The sequence below is a fragment of the Hylobates moloch genome, unplaced genomic scaffold (assembly GCF_009828535.3).
Source record: "Hylobates moloch isolate HMO894 unplaced genomic scaffold, HMol_V3 SCAFFOLD_14, whole genome shotgun sequence".
In the NCBI taxonomy this organism is placed as follows: domain Eukaryota; kingdom Metazoa; phylum Chordata; class Mammalia; order Primates; family Hylobatidae; genus Hylobates; species Hylobates moloch.
Genome location: NW_026652289.1, coordinates 94568445 through 94591986, shown reverse-complemented (window position 1 = coordinate 94591986; position 23542 = coordinate 94568445). Strand labels below are relative to the sequence as shown.

General features: G+C 43.3%; 1 pseudogene; it reads left to right on the top strand.

Moving 5' to 3' along the window:
* Positions 1-7088: 7088 nt before the first annotated feature.
* LOC116481434 (ferritin heavy chain-like) lies at positions 7089-7945 on the top strand (annotated as a pseudogene).
* The last annotated feature ends 15597 nt before the right edge of the window (positions 7946-23542 follow it).

Sequence of the window (23542 nt, the reverse complement as noted above, 5' to 3'; positions counted from 1 at the left end):
CACACCACCATACCCAGCTAATTTTTAAAATATTTTTAGTAGAGACAGGGTTTCACCGTGTTAGCCAGAATGGTCTCGATCTCCTGACCTCGTGATCCACCCGCCTCGGCCTCCCAAAGTGCTGGGATTACAGGCGTGAGCCACCGTGCCCAGCCCCTGTATATTTTCTTTAGTGAGGTGTCTTTCCAGGTCTGTAGCTCAATTTTTAAATCAGATTTTTAAAAAAATGGTTGCATTTTAAGTTATTTGCATATTTTACTTTTTTATATTTTTAGTAGAGACAGGGTTTCACCATGTTGGCCAGGCTGGTATTGAACTCCCGGCCTCAAGTGATTCACCTGCTCTGGCCTCCCAAAGTGCTGGAATTACAGGTGTGAGCCGCCGCACCCGGCCAAAGAGTTCTTTGTATATTTTAGATAACACTCTTTTCATCAGATATGTCTTTTGCAAATATTTTCTCCCAGCCTGACTTGTCATTTCATTCTGTTGTGGGCCCTCATTTTTATTTTTGTTTTATTTTTTGAGATGGAGCCCAGGCTGGAGTGCAGTGGCATGATCTCGGCTCACCACAACATCTGCCTCCTGAGTTCAAGCAATCCTCCTGCTTCAGCCTCCGGAGTAGTTGGGATTACGGGCACCTGCCACCATGCCCAGCTAATTTTTTTGTATTTTTAGTAGAGACAAGGTTTCACCATGTTGGCCAGATTGGTCTCAATCTCCTGACCTCATGTAATCCACCCACCTTAGCCTCCCAAAGTACTGGGATTACAGGTGTGAGCCACTGCGTCTGACCCTGTTATTTTGTTTTCGTTTTTGTTGTTGTTTGTTATAGACAGGGTCCTGTTCTGTTGCCCAGGCAACAGTATGTATGCAGTGTTGTGATCATAGATCATGGCAGTCTCAAACTGCTGGGCTCAAGCAATCCTTCTCCCTCACTCTCCTGAGTAGCTGGGGCTACAGATGCACACCACCAGGCTGGCTAATTTTTAAAACTCTTTTGCAGAGATGGGTCTTGCTATCTTGCCCAGGCTGGTCTTGAACATCTGGCTCAAGCTATCCTCCTGCCTCAGCCTCTCAAAATGCTGGGATTACAGGTGTGAGCCACCACACACAGACTTCTGTGTTCTTTTATTTTTTTATTTTTTACTTTTTTTGAGACTGAGTTTCACTCTTTTTGCCTAAGCTGGAGTGCAATGGCATGATCTTGGCTCACTGCAACCTCTGCCTCCCAGGTTCAATCGATTCTCCTGCCTTAGCCTCCCCAGAAGCTGGGATTACAGGCCTTCACCACCACACCTGGCTAATTTTTTTCTTGTATTTTTAGTAGAGACAGAGTTTCGTCATATTGGCCAGGCTGGTCTTGAACTCCTGACCTCAAGCAATCTGCCCCCCTCAGCCTCCCAAATTGCTGGGATTACAGGCATGAGCCACTATGCTTGGCCTGAGACTAGGTAATTTATAAAGAGAAGAGGTATCCGGGTGAGGTGGCTCATGCCTGTAATCCCAGCACTTTGGGAGGCCGAGGTGGGTGGATCATGAGGTTAGGAGTTCGAGACCAGCCTGACCAACATGGTGAAACCCTGTCTCTACTAAAATTACAAAAATTAGCCAGGCGTGTTGGCACACGCCTGTAATCCCAGCTACTTGGGAGGCTGAGGCAAGAGAATTGCTTGAACCCAGGAGGTGGAGTTTGCAGTGAATCGAGATCAAGCCACTGCACTCCAGCCTGGGCGACAGAGCGAGACTCCATCTCAAAAAAAAAAAAAAAAATTAGTTGGGCACGGTGGCACACACCTGTGATCCCAGCCACTCAGGAGGCTGAGGTAGGAGAATAGCTTGAACTCAGGAGGCGGAGGTTGCAGTGAGCTGAGATCGCACCACTGCACTCCAGCTTGGCGACAGAGCAAGACTCTGTCTCAAAAAAAAGAAAAGAGGTTTAATTGGCTCAGGTTCTGCAGGCTGTGGCTGGGAGGCCTCAGGAAACTTTCAATCATGAAGGTGAAGGGGAAGTAGGCATATCTTCACATGGGGAGAGCAGGATACAAAGAGAGAAGGGGGAAATACTACACACTTCTAAACAACTAGATTTCATGAGAACTCACTCACTATCATGAGAGCAGCAAGGGGGAAAATCCACCGGCATAATCCAACTACCTCCCACCAGGCCCCTCCTCCAACATTGGGAGGGATTACAATTTGACATGAGATTTGGGCAGGGAAACAAATCCAAACCATATCAATTATATTAGATGTACCGTTTAAAGAAGAAAAAGATCACGTGGGTTCCTTTGGAACCCCTGAGTCCCAAGAGTCTTAAAGTCCACTTATGTTTATTTAGAAATTAATTAACCAAATAAGAAATGGGCAGGGGCTAAAGGAGACATCTTCAAAACTTTCCATTAAAAACCAGGAGCTGGGCGCGGTGGCTCACGCCTGTAATCCCAGCACTTTGGGAGGCCGAGGTGGGCGGATCACGAGGTCAGGAGATCGAGACCATCCTGGCTAACACAGTGAAGCCCCGTCTCTACTAAAAATACCAAAAAAAAAAAAAAAAGGAAAAAAATAACCGGGCGTGGTGGCGGGCACCTGTAGTCCTAGCTACTCGGGAGACTGAGGCAGGAGAATGGCGTGGACCCAGGAGGCAGAGATTGCAGTGAGCTGAGATCACACCACTGCACTCCAGCCTGCGCCACAGAGCAAGACTCAGTCTCAAAAAAAACAAAAAAAAAAAAAGTAAAAAAAAAAGAAACCAGGAGAATAAATGGAAAGACACATCATGTTCTTGGATTACAAATGGGAACATTATTTAAAATGTCATCTCCCTCCAAATCACATTTTGGGTGAAATGTAATTCCAATAAAAAAGTGCACACTTGGTCAGGCATGGTGCTCACGCCTGTAATCCCAGCTACTTGGGAGGCTGAGGCAGGAGAATTGCTTGAACTCGGAAGGTGGAGGTTGCAGTGAGTCAAGATGGCACCACTGTATTCCAGCCTCGGGGTGACAGAAGGAGACTCTGTCTCAAACAAAACAAAACAAAAGTGCACATTCTCTGAACCAGCAATGTATTATTTTAAAAATCAGGAGTCTCTAATATTAAGCCTAGTTTTACTTTTAAAGCTTCGTTCAGGGAGTCTCTCTAGACCTATTCCATTTCAGGGACTGCCTGTAAAAAAAAAAACTAAAAAAAAAAAAACTTAGTTCATTTTTTTTTCTCTAGCATTTAGATTACTGTATTGAAGAAATTTTTGGATAGTTGTCTCTCCTGAATGGTGAATAACTCATGAATAATGAAGCTGCCAAAACCAAGGAATTCCGACATCCATCCCCCTCCATTACCATTGTTTCCTCCTGAACATGATGTTAACATCCAAATGTTCTCAAGGAGACTAGAAGACTAGAATGCGACAACAAGAGTCACCAAGGCATTACCAAACTGCGGGTATCCATAGTTGTAGTTGTGCTAGACTGTCTTTATGGTTGTGGACTCCAAACTAAATGGATGTTATCATCCATGTGGTTATTTGAGCAACTTCATTAGTGTTGTGTATTTTAAGGGAGATAAGCTATATTCTATAACAACTAGAGGGTCCACAGAGCCCAGAACTTAGGGTAATATTCTGTTCTGTGGAAATGATTAGAACATTTCAAGATGTGGACAACTGGGCACTTAGAGCTTTCGAAGGAAGAAACTAATGTGAAGCATGGATAACTTTAATAAATAGATAAATCAGAGGAAAAATGACAAATTACAGTTTTGATTCAAACCTATTATGAGAATAATGACAGATTTGAGACCTCCGACTTAAAAAAAACCCTGTGGTATAATTTGCACATAGAGTAAGGGCACAAATCATAAATGTATATTTCAATGCATTTGCATAAATTGAACACATCTGTGGAACTATTATCAGATCAAGAAAGTTAACAATACCTCTACACCAAAAATCTTCCTCCTGTCTCTTTCCAGTTGCTACATTGTACACCCTTCCCCCCACACACCAAGGGTAACCATTATCCTCTTTTCTCTCCTTTTCCTAACCACTGGACTACCAGAAATATCTTCTTTTTTTTTTTTGAGACAGAGTCTCGCTCTGTCGCCCAGGCTGGAGTGCAGTGGCGCAATCTCGGCTCACTGCAAGCTCCGCCTCCCCGGTTCACGCCATTCTTCTGCCTCAGCCTCTCCGAGTAGCTGGGACTACAGGCGCCCGCAACCACGCCCGGCTAATTTTTTTTTGTATTTTTAGTAGAGACGGGGTTTCACCGTGGTCTCGATCTCCTGACCTCGTGATCCGCCCGCCTCGGCCTCCCAAAGTGCTGGGATTACAAGCGTTTGTATTTTTAGTAGAGACAGGGTTTCACCATGTTAGCCAGGATGGTCTCGATCTGCTGACCTTGTGATCCGCCCACCTCAGCCTCCCAAAGTGCTGGGATTACAAGCGTGAGCCACCGTGCCTGGCCAGAAATATCCTCTTTTCTAACAAAATAGATACTTTACTTGTTTTTGAACTTTATATAAGTGGAATCATACAATATTAATTCTTTTGTCTCTGGCTTCATCATTCTGTTGTATAATTTATCCATATTGTTGTGTGTAGCTGTGGTTCTTTCATTCTTATTGTAGAGTAGTATTATACTGTATGATTATACCACAATTTATTCATTCATTTTACTGTAGGATATTTAAATAGAATCCAGTTGTTTCTACTGGTTATATCCTAAGATTGGAATTGCTGAGTCATAGGGTATGTACTTGTTCAGCTGAAAAGGACAGAAAATACCAAGAGTTGGCAAGGAGTTGGAACAAATCCAAATCCTTGTCAACTCTTGGTATTTTCTGTCCTTTTCATTTTTGCCATTTTGATGGGTATGTAGTGATATTTCATTGTGTTTGTAATGTACACTTATTTGATGACTAAAGACTCTTGAGTAGCCTTAAAAATGTTTATTGGGGGGCCGGGAACCGTGGTTCAAGCCTGTAATCCCAGCACTTTGGGAGGCCGAGGAGGGTGGATCACCTGAGGTCGAGAGTTCGAGACCAGCCTGACCAACATGGAGAAACCCCATCTCTACTAAAAATACAAAATTAGCCGGGCATGGTGGCAGATGCCTGTAATCCCAGCTACTCAGGAGGCTGAGGCAGGGGAATTTCTTGAACCCAGCAGGCTGAGGTTGCAGTGAGCCGAGATCGTGCCATTGCACTCCAGCCTGGGTGACAAGAGCGAAACTCCATCTCAAAATTAAAAAAAAAAGTTTATTTCCTGCCTCAGCCTCCCAAGTAGCTGGGATTACAGGCGCCCACCACCACGTCTGGCTAATTTCTGTATTTTTAGTAGAGACGAGGTTTCACCATGTTGGCCAGGCTAGTCTTGAACTCCTGACCTCAGGTGATCCACCCACCTCGGCCTCCCAAAGTGCTGGGATTATAGGCGTGAGCTGCTGCGCCCAGCCAAAAAATTTGTATATTAAAATGTCTTCTTTCACTCTGTGGCTTCAAAAAAAATTTTTTTTTTTTTTTTTGAGAGAGTCTAACTCTGTTGCCCAGGCTAGAGTGCAGTAGTGTGCAATCATAGCTTATTGCAACCTTGAACTCCTGGTCTCAAGCTATCCTCCCACCTCAGTCTCCCAAGTAGCTGAGACTACAGGCACATGTCACATGCTAACTTTATTTTTAGTAGAGACAGGGTCTCACTATGTTGCCCAGGCTGTTCTTGTACTCCTGGGCTTAAGTGCTGTCCTGCCTCAGACTCTCAAAGTGCTGAGATTTCAGGTGAGAGCCACTGCACTTGGCCTGTAATTGTTTAATAGCCCCAATTTATACCATTCCCCTCCTTTATGACTGGTATTTTTTGTGTCCTATTTTTAAAAATATTTGCCTGTTCTAAGATCATGAAACTATTCTCTTGTTTTCTTCTATAGGTTTTATTGTTTTACTCATGCCTTTAAAAATGTCTGAGTTAGAGTTGTAAAAATCAACATCTATCCAAATTAAACAGCGATTTTTAAAGAACTAGTCACAGAGTATCGTGATATCAAATCTGAAGGAGTTGAACGAGCAGCTCTCTGCAGCAGGAACACTAGGAATTGCAGTTACACAACTCCCACTCTACTTTTCAGCAAAGTTTCCCTTACTAAGTAGGCCATGTTGCAAGCCAGTCAGAAATTGGTTTTATTGCCAAGGGACCAGAAAACAAAATAAAATAAAACAGGGTGAGATTTTCCACACAGCAAAGAAAAAAATAAAGTGAGATCATTTAAAGTAGAATCTGAGATTCTTTACCTCCTATTTCTGAAAGTTCTTGTCATAGAAATATCTTTCCAAGGGTAACTGCTCCACCAATACCTCTGATACTATGACCTTGCTCTATCACTTATCCTTTCCTTCACCTTCAGTTTTTTCCATTTTCCCTTTCGACCTAAAACAAGCTCAATCTCCCCAATTTGTCCAACAGTTAAAACCCTCAACTGTTTTTCTCATTGTCAAAGGTCAGAACAGAGTAGTCATATTTGCTCTCTACTTTCTCACTTCCCACTTCTTAGCCACTTAACCCATCTCGTCAATTGTCTTACCAATCTACAGAAACTGCTCTCTTGAAGACTCTCAGAATTAGTGTGTCCAAACCGAATTTTTTTCACTTCCCCCAAGGCTTATCTCTTATGTTTCTTACTTGTTAATGGTACACCATCCTCTCGCTCAGGTTGCCAAAAACAATACACACCTGCCTGCAACGTTTCTTCCATTTGGCCCTTCCCTTCCATTCCTCCTGCCATATTCTGTATCATCTCATTACCTCTTAGTAGCTATTTTAATGATCTCTTAATTGCCCTTCTTGTTCCTGGTGTGTCCTAATCCAACCTATCCTGAACAAGACTACAAACTTAATCTTCTAAATTCAAAGTTCTAATCTTATCATGTCCTATTATGAAGATCTTTAATTTTTTTTCCCATTGTCTTTAGTCCCAACACAAACTGGACCCAATTCATGAATTCTTTTTACTTACACATACTAGAGTAAGAACCACTTCGAGACGTTCTTCGCCGAGAGTCGTCGGGGTTTCCTGCTTCAACAGTGCTTGGACGGAACTCGGCGCTCGTCCCCCGCGCCGGGCGGCCGCCCATAGCCAGCCCTCCCTCACCTCTTCACCGCCCCCTCGGACTGCCCCAAGGCCTCCGCCGCCGCTCCAGCGCCGCGCAGCCACCGCCGCCGCGCAGCCTCTCCTTAGTCGCCGCCATGACGACGGCGTCCACCTCGCAGGTGCGCCAGAACTACCACCAGGACTCAGAGGCCGCCCTCAACCGCCAGATCAACCTGGAGCTCTACGCCTCCCACGTTTACCTGTCCATGTCTTACTACTTAGACCGTGATGATGTGGCTTTGAAGAACTTTGCCAAATACTTTCTTCACCAATCTCATGAGGAGAGGGAACGTGCTGAGACTGATGAAGCTGCAGAACCAACGAAGCGGCCGAATCTTCCTTCAGGATATCAAGAAACCAGACTGTGATGACCGGGAGAGCGGGCTGAATGCGATGGAGTGTGCATTACATTTGGAAAAAAATGTGAATCAGTCACTACTGGAACTGCACAAACTGGCCACTGACAAAAATGACCCCCATTTGTGTGACTTCATTGAGACACATTACCTGAATGAGCAGGTGAAAGCCATCAAAGAATTAGGTGACCACGTGACCAACTTGTGCAAGATGGGAGCACCCGAATCTGGCTTGGCAGAATATCTCTTTGACAAGCACACCCTGGGAGACAGTGATAATGAAAGCTAAGCCTCAGGCTAATTTCCCCATAGCTGTGGGGTGACTTCCCTGGTCACCTAGGCAGTGCATGCATGCTGGGGTTTCCTTTACCTTTTCTATAAGTTGTAGCAAAACATCCACTTAAGTTCTTTGATTTGTACCATTCCTTCAAATAAAGAAATTTGCTACCAAAAAAAAAAAAAAAAGAACCACTTCACTTCATGCTTTATTATAATTTCCCCCTTTAATATGCAGTTCCCTCTTCATAGATCCCCCCGCCACTTGTGAATGTCTAAATTCTTTCAAATTTTCAAGATAAAAGGCTAACTACAAAGGCTGACTACTTAATACCTTTTCCTGTCTTCTTTATCTGGTAGACTCCTCTTTATCCTGCAAGACTCAAACATAATTTCTTCTCTACAATGTTTGTAAACTTAATCACTCTTGATCTCTGCTTCCAAAGCACATTGAACATACTATTATAAAAACAATTCCTACCATGTTATACTGTAATTATTTTTTTCTGTAACTGTCTCCCTACTAAACCCTCAGCTTCTCAAAAGAGTAAAAACCGGGCATGGTGGCTTATGGCTGTAGTCCCAGTTATTCAGAGGGCTCAGGCAGAAGGATCACCTGAACCCAGGAGTTTGAATCCAGCCTAAGCAACATGTCAAGACCTCATCTCTAAAAAAAAAAAAAAAAAAAAAAGAGGCTGGGCATGGTGGCTCACGCCTGTAATCCCAGCACTTTGGGAGGCCAAGGCAGGTGGATCACTTGAGGTCAGGAATTCAACACCAGCCTGACCAACATAGTGAAACCCCATCTCTACTAAAAATACTAAATTAGCTGGACATGGTGGCGGGTGCCTGTAATCCCAGCTACTCGGGAGGCTTAGGCAGTAGAATGGCTTGAACCTGGAAGGCGGAGGTTGCAGTGTGCCGAGATCGCGCCATTGCACTCCAGCCTGGGTGACAGAGTGAGAGCCCAGCTCAATAAATAAATAAATAAATAACAACAATAATTAAAAAAAAAAAGCAAAAGACGCCGGACATGGTGGCTCAGGCCTGTAATCCCAGAACTTTGGGAGGCCGAGGCAGGAGCATCACTTGAGCCCACAAGTTCGAGACTAGCCTGGGCAATACAGTAAGACTCCATCTCTACAAAAAATTAAAAAACAGCTGGCCCACACCTGTTGTCCCAGCTACTTAGGAGGTTGAGGCAGGAGGATCACTTGAGCCCGGGAGGTTGAGGCTTCAGTGAGCTGTGATTGTGATTGTAATCAGGCCTGAGCAACACAGTGAGACTCATTTCAAACAACAACAACAACAAAACAAATAAAACAAGCACAAAAGTAAGTGGAAGATAACTTTTTTTTTTTTGAGACAGAGCTTCACTCTTGTTGGCCAGGCTGGAGTGCAATGACACGATCTCAGCTCACTGCAACCTCTGCCTCCCAGATTCAAGCGATTCTCCTGCCTCAGCCTCTGGAGTAGCTGGGATTACAGGCATGTGCCACTATGCCTGGCTAATTTTGTATTTTTAGTAGACATGGGGTTTCTACATGTTGGTCAGGCTGGTCTCCAACTCCCAACCTCAGGTGATCCGCCCACCTCAGCCTCCCAAAGTGCTGGATTACAGGCGTGAGCCACAGTGCCTGGCCCAGAAGATAATTTTAATCTCTGCATCCCTAATGTCCAGCATAACACCTTGCCCAGAAACATCTATGATAGACTGGGCGCGGTGGCTCACGCCTTAATCCCAGCACTTTGGGAGGCCAAGGAGGGTGGATCACCTGAGGTCGGGAGTTTGAGACCAGCCTGGCCAACATAGTGAAACTCCATCTCTACTAAAAATACAAAAAATTAGCTGAGCGTGGTGGTGGCTGCCTGTAATCCCAGCTACTCAGGAGGCTGAGGCAGGAGAATCGCTTGCACCTGTGAGGCGGACGTTGCAGTGAGCCGAGATCACACTGTTGCACTCCAGACTGGAAGACAAGAGCAAGATTCCGTCTCAAGACAAAAAAAAGTAAATTGTCTTTATTAAATTACCATAGTGTTTTCTCTGTACATCTCATGTCATATCATTTTCTACCATATGTAATTGTTATTTATGTACCCTGATGGATGGTTATCCCCTAAAGGCCAGAGACTTTGCCTTACCATCTGAGAGCCTCAAGGAGGCTAGTAAGAGGGCCCTTATATACAGGCTCCCTACATCATTGTCACACCTAGATTTGACTTTGATCAGGACATACGGACATACCTCAAGAGCACAAAGTTCAAAAACTAAAGTGATAGGGAGGGACCTATCACTTTAGTAGTATAGGCCAAGGCAAACTACTAAGAGGCCTAGTTTGCCCCTGTATTCAGAAACTTTTAATACAAGTTTCTTTCTTTTTTTTTTCAGAGATGGACTCTCGCTCTGTCACCCAGGCTGGAGTGCAGTGGCGTGAATTCGGCTCACTGCAAGCTCCACCTCCTGGGTTCACGCCATTCTCCTGCCTCAGCCGAGTAGCTGGGACTACAGGCGCCTACCACCATGCCCAGCTAATTTTTTTTGTATTTTTAGTAGAGACGGGGTTTCACCGGATGGTCTCGATCTCCTGACCTCGTGATCTGCCCGCCTTGGCCTCCCAAAGTTCTGGGATTACAGCCGTAGGCCACTGTGCCCAGCCAGAAACTTGTAATACAGGTTTCTACAAATAAGGTAAGCATTGCTGCCTGGGAAAGCTATTCATTTGTTTCTTCATCAATTCATAAATCACTTTGTGGAGAAGAAGGGGGATGCATTTGGAGCAGTTACTTTATGCGAGGGATTTTCACATACATTATCTCCAACTCCCCACAACAACATTATGAGATGAGCACTATTATCTTAAATTTATAGATAAGGAAAATGATGCTCAGAGTGCTTTAGTGACTTATTCAATATCATGGAGCTGACGAGTGACAGAATCAAACTTGAAAGCAATTATGTGTGAGTTTAAAGCATAAGCTCTTTTCCACCTTGTCATGCAACACACTCAGAACGTTTCTGGAGAAAAGACTGGAGAAACCTTGAATCATAACCTGCCAGAACAAAGGGTCAAGCTTGCACCAAATATGTATTGAGGAAATCCTTAAGGAACAAAAATCAACTTGCCAAGTCTTATCTTGAGCACCAGGGTAATGCCTGCTTCCCAAAAAAGCTAGGGTTAATGTACATTTCCAGAAGGGATGGAGAAAAGATAGCAGTTATGATTGTGGGAAAAGGGAATGGGAGCTACAGGATTTATAGCTGGGTATCTATCAGAAACTTTAAAACAGATTGGAAATCAACAGAAACTCACTCTAACGGAATACACATTGGAGGGGACACATTTGGATCTTAAGTATACTGGGCCCTACATATGTTCTATTCAGTTCAGCTAAGTAACATTAAGTATTCTGGGGACTGTGGCAGGTGTGAGGAATGCAAAGAAACTAACAGCTTCTGCCTTTAAGACACTGAGTCTTGCATAGCAGTCTGTTGGTGGGAATAGGAGACAGGGTGCCAGGGTCGAGTCTTTTCTAAAAGGCCCTGGAAAACCCAGAGTGATCCCATCCCAGAGGCAGGATAGAAGGGAATCCATGGGTTATTAACAGGAGGCAGGCCAAAAGTTTCAGTTTACCTAACACTAGGCTTGATTATCAGTAATCTTCTTCTTTTATTCAAAGGTAGCACAATATATACAACACTTCCTGCACCTTCCTTTTTAATCTATCATTAAGTTTATATTAAGCAGAAAATATTTCCCTATGAGTACTTATCAGTGTTCCTTACATTTTTTCCTAGGTTGTTAATCTGTCCCTTGACTTGTCTATTTTTTTTGGGGGGGGGGGGGCCATGCAGATTTTTTTTTTTTTGAGACCAAGTGTCACTCTGTCACCAGGCTGGAGTGCAGTGGTGTGATCTTGGCTCACTGCAACCTCCACCTCCCAGGTTCAAGGGATTCTCCTGCCTCAGCCTCCTGAGTAGCTGGGACTACAGAAGCACACCACCACACCCAGCTTTTTTGTGTTTTTAGTAGAGACGGGGTTTCATCGTGTTGGCCAGGATGGTCTCAATCTCTTGATCTCATGATCCGGCCTACCTCGGCCTCCCAAAGTGCTGGGATTACAGGCGTGAGCCACCGTGCTCTGCCTGTTTTTGATTTTTACATAGTTGATTTGATCAATATTTTTCAATGACTTCTGATATGAGTCAGAATCAATAATAGTATAGCTTCTTCGCTTCTTCAGTGATAGTTTTGTTTTTTTTTTTTAGACGGAGTCTCACTCTGTAGCCGAGGCTGGAGTGCAGTGGTGCGATCTCAACTCACTGCAACCTTTGCCTCCCGGGTCCCAGTTCAATTCTTGCCTCAGCCTCCCGAGTAGCTGCGATTACAGGCACACGCCACCCTGTCCAGCTAATTTTTGTATTTTTAGTAGAGACGGGGTTCCACCACGTTGGCCAGGCTGGTCTTTAACTCTTGACCTTGTGATCCGCCTGCCTCGGCCTCCCAAAGTGCTGGGATTACAGGCATGAGCCACTGCTCCCGGCTGATCCTGTGTTTTTGTCTGGTCAAAGGGTTATCTCTGTGGGTAAAACTGGAGTCTGTACTTCTGTTGTCATTAACTCTCTCTGGCCTGGAGATGCAGAAAGCTAGAGGCAGGGAAAGTGTACCATACAGCTGCAAGTCTATCTCACATAAGCAACTCTATGGGCTAGTCAGCAAAGGACTGCTTTAAGCATAGTTGGGTCTAGATTTGCCTAAGTATGGTGACTTTTTTTCTGAGGTGGGGGCAAGTTAGAAGGAATTAAGGGAATATAAATACCCTGAACCCATGTTAAGACCTCAATAGGTGGATCCTTTCTTGGGTCTCTAACCACAAGTGCTTACAAAATCTGGTCTCTTCACATACTTCAGGGTGAGAATTTAGTTAACCTCTGCTACACTATACGTAATTCATAAAGCTCCACTATTACAATCAGTTTGGGCATAGGGGTTGTCCCAAGCTTCCCTATATTGCAACCTTGGAATGTCCTTGAGAAGAATGAGAAAGCAATGACTGAACGGCTGGGGTGGCTGCTCAGTATTGGGAACGTTTGTACCTTGCATTTACTCTTATCTCCTGAGCTGTACAGACACGCCTTCTAATTGAGAAGATGTATAACACACAGACAGGAAGGACAACAAAGACAAGTGCGTTGGGATTGAGCTCTTCGTTTATGTTCTGAAAGTGAGAAGAGACCCAGTATATTGAACAGTAATCAATACAAATACAGGTAATAGCAGTCAAAGAAATTCTTGAAGAACCAAAATTTCATGAGTTGGGTCTAGAATTTTGCCAGTTCACTGTTCCATGGCTTCCTTATGGTATAGTACACCTTAGGTCCTGCCTACTGACTCTAGCTGCTTTAACAGGAAAGAAGAGGACAAAGACCCCAAAAATCTTCCCTGAATTTTATTGTACATGTTGTGCCAGGTTTTCACTCCTAAAGGAAAACAGCAGGGGAAAAAAGTCAGGCATGTCTGAGAAGCAGCATGGTAGAGTAAAAATAAAACATGAGTTTCCAGGTGGAAGACCAAATGGGGGAAAAGTCATAATTTCGCCATTTTTATATTTTTAGATGGAGTCTCGCTCTGTCGCCCAGGCTGGAGTGCAGTGACACAATCTTGGGCCACTGCAACCTCCACGTCCCGGGTTCAAACGATTCTCCTCCCTCAATCTCCCAAGTAGTTGGTATTACAGGCACCTGCCATCATGCCTGGCTAATTTTTGTATTTTTAGTAGAGATGGGGTTTCACTACGTTGGCTAGGCTGGGCTTGAACTCCTGACCTCAGGTGATCCACTCACCTCGGCCTCTCAAAGTGCTGGGATTACAGGCATGAGGCACTGCACCCGACCGATTTTGCTATTCTCGACCTGCATATTACTTATCTTGAATCTACATTTTCTCATTTGTAAAATCAGGGGTAACACCTACCTTGCAGAGATTAAATGAGAAATCTACATGAAAGCATTTAATAGTTGATGAATAAATGCATGGTAAGTGGAGTCAAATGTGTAGTAACATCCAGCATTTTAATATTTATGCTTGATAAGTCATTTAAGTTGAAGACTCTTTATGTATTAATTTCAGCAAGAAACATAACCACACAGAATAGACAATGAAAGCATTATAGTCATTATACACAATTATAATTTAATAAAAAATTTCAACATATACAGAAGTATAAAAAACATGTATCATGCAGCTTCTACAATTATCATTCCAACTCCTCGTTTCTTTGATATTGCCAACAATTTACACCCTGCCCCAATTCCAGATTATTTGGAAACAAGTCCCAGATATTAATATAATTTCCTCTTCAATATTTCAGTATGCCTAAGTGATTCTTGTTTAAAAAAACATTTTTTTTGAGGGGCACAGGGTCTCACTCTGTCATCCAGGCTGGATGGAGTGTAATGGTGCGATCTTGGCTCACTGCAACCTCTGCCTCCTAGGCTCAAGCAATTCTCTTGGTTCAGCCTCCCAAGTAGCTAAGACTACAGGCGCACACCACTGCTCTAGGCTTGTGTACTCTTAGTAGAGACGGGGTTTCACCATGTTAGCCAGGCTGGACTCAAACTTGTGAGCTCAGGTGATCCACCCACCTTGGCCTCACAAAGTGCTGGGATTACAGGCATAAGCCAGGGTGCCAAGCCTTGTTTTAAAATTTAATCTTTATGCTCTGAATGGAAAGGCTATAAATGGAGTTCAGTAAAAGGAAAAAACATTTAAAAAATAGAATTTCTTTCTTTCTTCTTTTTAAGACAGAGTCTTGCTCTGTTGCCCAAGCTGGAGTGCAGTGGCGCGATCTCAGCTCACTGCAGCCTCCCCTGGGTTCCAGTGATCCTCCTGCCTTAGCCTCCCAAGTACCTGGGATTACAAGCGTGCACCACCAGGCCTGGCTAATTTTTTGTATTTTTAGCAGAGATGGGGTTTCGCCATGTTGGCCAGGCTGGTCTGGAACTCCTGGCCTCAAGTGATCCATCTGCCTTGGCCTCCCAAGGTGCTGGGATTACAGGTGTGAGCCACTGTATCCAGGCAAAAATACAATTTAATCATAACATCATTCTAATAATAAAACATCATAGCCAAACAAAATTAATGATTCCTTGGTATCATTAAATATCCAGTTAATCCCACGTTTAATACCACTTACAGCCCATTATTACTTTTGTTACATTATCACAGCCAGTTCCAAAACTTATAGCCCATTAAGTGTATGAGTTTACACCTGCATTTACGTATCTCTGATTTCTTTTTTTTTTTTGAGACAGAGTCTCACTCTGTTGCCCCAGGTTGGAGTGCAGTGGCGTGATCTTGGCTCACTGCAACCTACACCTCCCGTGTTCAAGCAATTGTCTTGTGCCTCAGCCTCTCGAGTAGCTGGGATTACAGGCACACACCATCACGTCCAGCTAATCTTTTGTATCTTTAGTAGAGACAGGCTTTCGCCATGTTGCCCAGGCTGGTCTTGAACTCCTGGCCTCAAGTGATCCACCTGCCTTGGCCTCCTAAAGTGCTGGGATTATAGGCATGAGCCACTATGTCCAGCCTCTGATTTCTTTTTTTTTGAGGCAGTCTTGCTCTGTTGCCCCGGCTGGAGTGCAGTGACACAATCTTGGCTCACTGCAACCTCCACCTCCCAGTTTCAAGCAATTCTCCTGACTCAGCACCCAAGTAGCTAGGATTACAGGTGTGAACTAGCATGCCCGGCTAACTTTTGTATTTTTAGTAGAGACGGGGTTTCGCCATGTTGGCCAGGCTGGTTTCTAACTCCCGACATCAGGTGATCTGTCTGCCTGGGCCTCCCAAAGTGCTGGGATTACAGGCGTGAGCCACTTTGCCTGGCAAGCAGCCTCAAGAGACAGAAGAGGATCCCAAATTCCAAGCAACTCCCAAGATGCAAATCAAAATATGGAAACGTTAAACAAATTGAAGGATTTCCCAATAGTTACCTGCAACACCTAAAGGTCACTGTTTCCAAATGGTGCAAGAACTACACAAACAATATGTTGGTTGCTGTTAAATTCAAGGACAGGACACTATTAACAGTGTAACATTTTTGTGTGGACCTTTATGAATCTGTGGGAAACTAGAGACACGTCTTAGCTTAGGATGCCATAAAACTACCATGGGCTTAAATAATAGAAATTTATTTCTCATAGTTCTGGAGCATGGGAAGTCCAAGATCAAGGTGCCAGCCAATTTGGTTCCTGGTGGGGGCTCCCTTTCTGGTTTGCAGGTGGCTGTCTCACTGTATTCTTATATGGCTTTTCCTCTGTGCTCTTGAGGAGGAAGATTTCTTTCTTCTTCTTATAACGCCACTAATCCCATAATGAGGGCCCTACCGTCATGACCTATCTAACCCATATTACCTCCAAAGGCCCCATCTCCAAATACTATCACACTGGACTCCAAATATTTATTATGGGACTCCAAATATTTATTTTTTTTTTGAGATGGAATCTCGCATTGTTGCCCAGGCTGGAGTGCACTGACGCGATCTCAGCTCACCACAACCTCCGCCTCCTGGGTTCAAAGCGATTCTCCTGCCTCAGCCTCCCCAGTAACTGGGACTACAGGCACGCACCACCATGCCTGGCTAATTTTTGTATTTTTATTAGAGACAGGGTTTCACTATGTTGGCCAGGCTGGTCTTGAACTCCTGACTTCGTGATCCACCTGCCTTGGCCTCCCAAAGTGCTGGGATTACAGGTGTGAGCCACTGTGCCCAGCCCTCCAAATTTTTTTTTTTTGGAGACAAGAGTTTCCCTCTTGTTGCCCAGGTGAAGTACAATGGCACGATCTCGGCTCAGTGCAACCACCCCCTGGGTTCAAGAGATTCTCTTGCCTCAGCCTCCCGAGTAGCTGGGATTACAGGTGCTCACCAACATGTCCTGGTAATTTTTGCATTTTTAGTAGAGATGGGTTTTGCCACGTTGGCCAGGCTGGTCTCAAAACTCCTGACCTCAGGGGATTCACCCACCTCGACCTCCTAGTGCTGGGATTACAGGCGTGAGCCACCGTAATTGGCAATTTTATTTTTTCTTCTTGAGACAAGGTCTTGCTCTGTCACCCAGGCTGGCATAATCATGGCTCACCGCAGTCTCAAACTACTGGGCTCAGGCAAGCCTCCTGAGTAGCTGGGACTACAGGTGTGTGCCACCATGCCTGGCTAATTAAAAAATTTTTTTTTGTAGAGATGGGGTCTCACTATGTTGTCCAGGCTGGTCCTGAACTCCCAGACTCAAGCAATCCTCCCACCTAGGCCTCCCAAAACGTTAGGTTTACAGGTGTGAGTTACTATGTCTGGCTTCCAAAATATGAAGTTTGGGAGGACATAAACATTTAGTCTATAACATACATTAAGTTGGCACACTACAAAGTAAGCAAAAGTATAAACATCCAAATAGCTGGGAAAAGGTGAGAGCATTAAGGACAAGCAAACATGTGAATGTTTCTAGCCATTTGCCAGACTTACCTATGACCTTAACAATGAAGCTAGGGCTGAACCAAGCTACTGTTTTCTGACTAAAGAGACGTCTTCGTAAGTAGTAATGTGAGGTAACCCACAATGAGGAAAACTTAGTCATAAAGGAGAAAAGCAAGAGAAACAGAATTAGCAGGATTTTTTTTTAAAAGAATTCGTGAAACATGAAAAATGAATGAATTTGTGAAAATGGCAAAACACGTTTTTACCATTTCCGATATATACAGTGACAAGTTCTTTTGATACCATGCCCTAGACTGTGTATTACCCCATATATTCAGCAGCTATCTCAACAGGTATCATGACATTTTCAAAACCAAAAACTGAAAGTTTTTTTTTTTTTTTAGATGGAGTCTCGCTCTGTTGTCCAGGCTGGAGTGTGATGGCACTATCTTGGCTCACTGCAAACTCCACCTCCCGGGTTCAAGCAATTCTCCTGTCTCAGTCTCCTGAGTAGCTGGGATTACAGGTGCCTGCCACCATGCTCGGCTAATTTTTGTATTTTTAGTAGAGACAGGGTTTCACCATGTTGGCCAGGCTGGTCTTGAACTCCTGACCTCAGGTGATCTGCCTGCCTTTGGCTTCCCAAAGTGCTGGGATCCAAAATAGTTTTAATTAACTTTAACTGAGGAATAGACATCACCTAGTTGGTTTTTTTTTGTTTTTTTTGTTTGTTTGTTTTTTGAAGGAAAAAAGTGATACCAAAATACCTTAACACTTATAAGGAGTCAAAAGTCCAAAACCATTTAGAAATTATTGATTTTTTAAAAGCCTTAAGTGGCTGAGTGCAGTGGCTCGTGCCTTTAATCCCAGCCCTTTGGGAGGCTGAGGTGGGCAGATCACCGGAGGTAAGGTGTTCCGACCAGCCTGTCCAACATGGCAAAACCCCGCCTCTACTAAAAAATACAAAAATTAGCCTGGTGTGATAGAGCACAGCTGTAGTCCCAGCTACTCAGGAGGTGCACGCCAACATGTCCGGTGGAAGGATGGCTTGAGCCTAGGAATTTGATGCTGCAGCGAGCTGTGATTGTGCCACTGTACTCCAGCTGGGGTAGAATGAGAAACCCTACCTCTAAATAAATAACCTTGTGTTTTTTCCAAAGATATTGCTTATGACTTTCAAAAGAGATATACAGACTGGTGGGTGCGGTGGCTCATGCCTATAATCCTAGCACTTTAGGAGGCTGAGGCAGACGATCACTTGAAGTCCAGAGTTTGAGGTCAGCCTGGCCAACATGGTAAAACCCTGTCTTCTATTAAAAATACAAAAATTAGCCAGGTGTGGTGGTGGGCGCCTGTAATCCCAGCTGTTTGGGAGGCTGAGGCTGCACTGAGCACAGATCGCACCACTGTACTCCAGTCTGGGTAACAGAGTGAGACTCCGACTCGAAAAAGAGGCACAGTAACCTAAATTTGTGTAGATCAGGCACTATTAGCACAGTTTTCCAGATAGTACTGATTACTTAAACATGTCAAAATAATAATTACTAGTATTTGAGTCCTTACTTTTCTAAGCATGTTATATTTATTTAATCCCCTCAAATACAAGGTAGATCCTATCATATTCCCCATTTTATAGGGGGAACTGAAGTATAGAGATTATGCAACTTCCAAGCAGTTGGGACTCAAAGATTAAGATGCTCTAGAAATCATGATTTGTAAAAAGAATAAAAAGTTTGGCAAGTCAGAGACCCACATGCCACATCTCTTTTCCCCCTCCTGTTACTTTTACTCCAAGTAACTCAGATAATTATTCCTGAAAATCTTTCTTCACACCCTGATAAAAATCCCCAGTTTAGGTGGAATTCATAGCCCAATATCCCTTTCTCCCTCCCTGTACCACCTCAACACTGAAGCAAGATTAATTAAAAATCTTTTTTTTTCTTGAGTCTTACTCTGTAGCCCAGGCTGGTGCAGTGGTGTGATCCTGGCTCACTGCAGCCTCAACCTCCTGGCCTCAAGCAATCGTCCCACCTCAGGATGAGTAGCCGTCACTACAGGCAGCACCACCATGCCCGACTAATTTTTGTATTTTTTTTGTAGAGATGGGATTTTGCTCTATTACCCAGGTTGGTCAAAAATCATTTTCAGTTCCTGTATCAGGGAACTTTTTAACAAAATTAGTGATTTCTTCCTCCTTACCATGTTAATTTTCTGCAACTCAAACAAAGGCTGAAGGATCCTTTTAGATTCTGCTAAGCTTGCACATTTGCCCAAAAAAGTGTGGGTGGAGCTGTTTACAGTTATTCCTGGTTCCCCTCCAGGTTTGCTGGTCATTTGACAACCTAAGCAACCATGTTTTTACTAGTTGTAGGTGTGTAGCTGCAGGAGCAGCAGCAAAAAAATTCTATATCCTGAACAAATTCTGTCAACTGAACCCCATTTCTCTCAATTTAACCAAATGATATTGTTACTGTTCCTGAAAATATTAATTAAGACTTGAAATAATCTGCCCTCCAAAAGCTGGCAGGTAAAAATCCAAAAATTTGGCAGCACTCTAATCTATCAGCAATGCTGGGGTGAAAACATTTGGTACATAGAAGGCAAATTAAAAATACATATATGCCTTTTTGCAGAGCAATTCCACCTGTGGAAACTGAGATGAGACATATTTAAATATACAAGGAAAGATGTACATCCAAGGATAATCATTCAAGCACTAGAGTACAAAAGAAATTCAATGTCCCTAAACTGGGTCATAACTAAATAACGTGCAGTGGTTAAGAAAAAACGTCATCTTTTTGCAGAGATGGAAAAGCCATCTCAAGTCCAATGTGCAGAAGGGTTTGTATGGTATTTTCTCTTATATAAAAATGGGGGAGGGGGAGGGGGAATAAGAACATTTATTCTTACATATATATGCATGGAAAAATATACAAGAGGCTGGGCACTGTGATTCATACCTGCAACTCCACTTTGGGAAGCCGAGGCAGGCGGATCACCTGAGGTAAGTAGTTCAAGACTAGCCTGGCCAACACGGTGAAACCCCATCTCTACTAAAAATATAAAAATTAGCCGGGCGTGGTAGCGTGCGCCTGTAGTCCCAGCTACTTGGGAGGCTGAGGCAGGAGAATTGCTTGAACTTGGGAGGTGGAGGTTGCAGTGACCCAATATCATGCCACTGCACTCCAGCCTGGGCAACAGATCGAGACTATGTCTCAAAAAAAAAAAAAAAAAAAAAAAAGAAAGAATATGCAAGAAATAAAAAGTAGAGGTTACTTCAGCAGTGGTAACTGGATGGGTGGAAGTTGATTAAAACATTTTTTTTGAGCCAGTGAATGGCTTATCTATTCGAATAATTTTTAAAAATTGGCTAGAAGCTCTAATCAACCAACCAACAACTATTAAATGCCTACTTGTCTTAAAATAGAGTCTACAGGCTAGGTAGCCCAAATGCAACCTTAACTCTGAGATATAAAATATAAGGTTGAATGAAGTGGCTGTGCCTAACCAATCTCTGGAAATCAAAGTTCTTGGTGCCTCTGGGGAATTCTGCTATCAGTGACTTGGCCAAAGAATTTCACTTGCTTATTGGTGGTCTTCTCTAGAACTCAGACAGAGCAGGGAGACAAACAGAGATAGGGTGAGATGCTCACCCAACCAAGTGAAAAATTTTCAGCAGTGTATCTGCCAAAAATCCACACATTATTCATCTGCAAACCTAAAAACAGGTAGGAAGGAACCAGTAATTGTTTTATGGTACAGAATTTTTAAAAAATTTTCTTTAACGTTATAATGCTATTTGTATGGTAAATGAGTTTAATAAATCTGGTAGGAAAAAGTCTTCCTCATTGATTACAGTAGTTTATACATTTTAAGGAGATACTGATGCTTTTCAAAAGGCATGTGTTCATCACCAGTAGAAGTTATCTTTCATTCCAAGTATTAACGACCTTTGACTGGCAAAACCATCTTGATCTTTTCTCTTAGAATTTCAGGTGACTAAAACTGCACTGTAAACACAGTGAACAAAATTAAATAACACTGCAGTGTTTCCCAATGTGCAGGATCCATATCACTGGTGATAATCAACATGGTTCTAGGCAGTACATGAACAAAGCAGTAAATAACATTGAATCACACAGCAAGAAAAGTTATTCCTGTTTACAGGCCAGGCGTGGTGGCTAATGTCTGTAATCCCAACACTTTGGGAGGTCAAGGTGGGTGTCTTGCTTGAGCTCAGGAGTTCAAGACTAGCCTGGGCAACATGGCAAAACCCCGTCTCTACCAAAAATACACAGAATTAGCCAGGCATGGTGGCTGCGCTTGTAGTTCCAGCTGCTAAGGAGGCTAAGGTGGGAGAATCACCTGAGCATGGGAAATCAAGGCTGCAGTGAGCCGAGATCTTGCCACTGCACGCCAGCCTGGGCAACAGAGTAAGATTGTGTCTCAGAGAAAAAAAAAGCTATTCTTCATTCAAGCCTTGAGATTCGAAGTGCTTGGTTGGCAAGAGTATCTAGCTAGAATTTAATAACTGGTTTGTTTTCATTATACTAATTTTTACATTTACTATCTTGACTTTTTCCCCCCCTTATTGACAGGTGTTTACATTTGTCTGGATTACCCACATTCACAGAGGCGTTAAGACAGGAGTGCAGGTGCTGCTATGTTATGGGAACCCCTTAGTCAAAAAACACAAAAATCCAATGGTCTTTTCCCAGGGCTTATCTTTCCTTGACCTATATTCTCCCCATGGTCTTCTGTAACACACACTTAGCCTCTCCAGGAATGGTGTAGTACACAGAATAAACTGGAGTCAAGTTGGTTTTGAATGCTGATTCTTTTTACTGCTTTTTGAGTCTACAAAGTCCGTCTATCAAATGAGGCTAAAATTGGCTACCTTGGAAATGGAGAGGAATAAATGAGATAGTAAATGTAGAGCAGCTGGCATACAGTTTAACAGATGCTCAATAAATGCGGATTTCCTTTCCTCCTTCGCTTCTCCTTCTCTGTCCTTCAGTACTTTTCTCAATATTCTCTCTCACTGGTTTCCTTCACTCTCATGGCTTTATTATCCTTCTATGGATGGGTAACTTCTAATTTTCTATCACCAGTTCTGACCTTTTTTTCAGAGTACCAAACCTTAGCTTTTGTGTCTGTTTAATAATTCTACCTTGATATTCTGGCATCATCTTAAACTCAATCCATATAAAATTTCTCTTTCTACAAAAAACTTGAAGGCAGTGGGGGTAAGGTGAGAGAGTCACAGGAGTTGGAGTGAGGAGCCACAAGTTCTTTTTTTTTGTCCGCGTCATGGCTTTTTTTTTTTTTATAAGTTCACTGGTTTTTAGTCTATGCTCTACCTACTCTAATCACCTGAACATGTTTCCAAGCTTAATTTCATGTTTTTCGTCTGTGATGGAGTGATAAAATGAACATTTTCTGTTTATAACTTTTTGCAAGCTTAAAAAATGCCATATAAAATTGCTATTGACATCTGATTCAACATGGTGGGATGAGGGAAGGAGTTAAGGATGAGATTTTGAGCCTGAGTTCTGCAGTGTCTTTTGCATCTGTCTCGCCTTTCCTTCACCATTGTCATTCCCCAGAATTCAGGCCTACCTTATCTTTCACATTGTGATGCATTTACAGAAAAATTGGCTCAGTCAGGGAAGTAATAGTTGGTAGTGTGTATCCAGCATTGCTCAGGAGTTTTAAAAATAACTAACCATGAAATATATAATATACAAACTGAAAGTACATTTTTCTCCAAAAAACCTACTTCTCAATACATCATAGAGCGAACACTCATGTAATCCCAGTGTCTTAGAATGTTAGGCTTATTTGGCTCACGGTTTTGCAGGCTGTACAAGAAGCATGGTAGCAGTATCTGCTTCCAGTGAGGGCTTCAGGCTGCTCATGTGGAAGGGAGATGGGAGATGACATATGCAGAGATCACATAGCGAGAGAAAGGAGAGAGGAGGTGCCAGTCTCTTAATGAACTCACTCCTTACAGAATACGAAGCCACTCATGAGAAATCCACTCCCACAACCCTTCCCACCAGGTCTCACCTCCAACATTGGGGATCAAATTTTAACATGAGACTTGGTAGGGTCAGGCAAACCAAACTCAAGCCATAGCACCCTACTTAGGAACAGAACATCAACAGCACTCCAGAAGCACCTATTACCTCCCAAGCACTACTCCCTGCAAAGCTATTTCTTTTCTTTATACTTTTACTACCTAATCATATATCCCTAAATCTAGATTGGTTTGCCTGTTTGTTGAACTTCCCATTGTCCAAA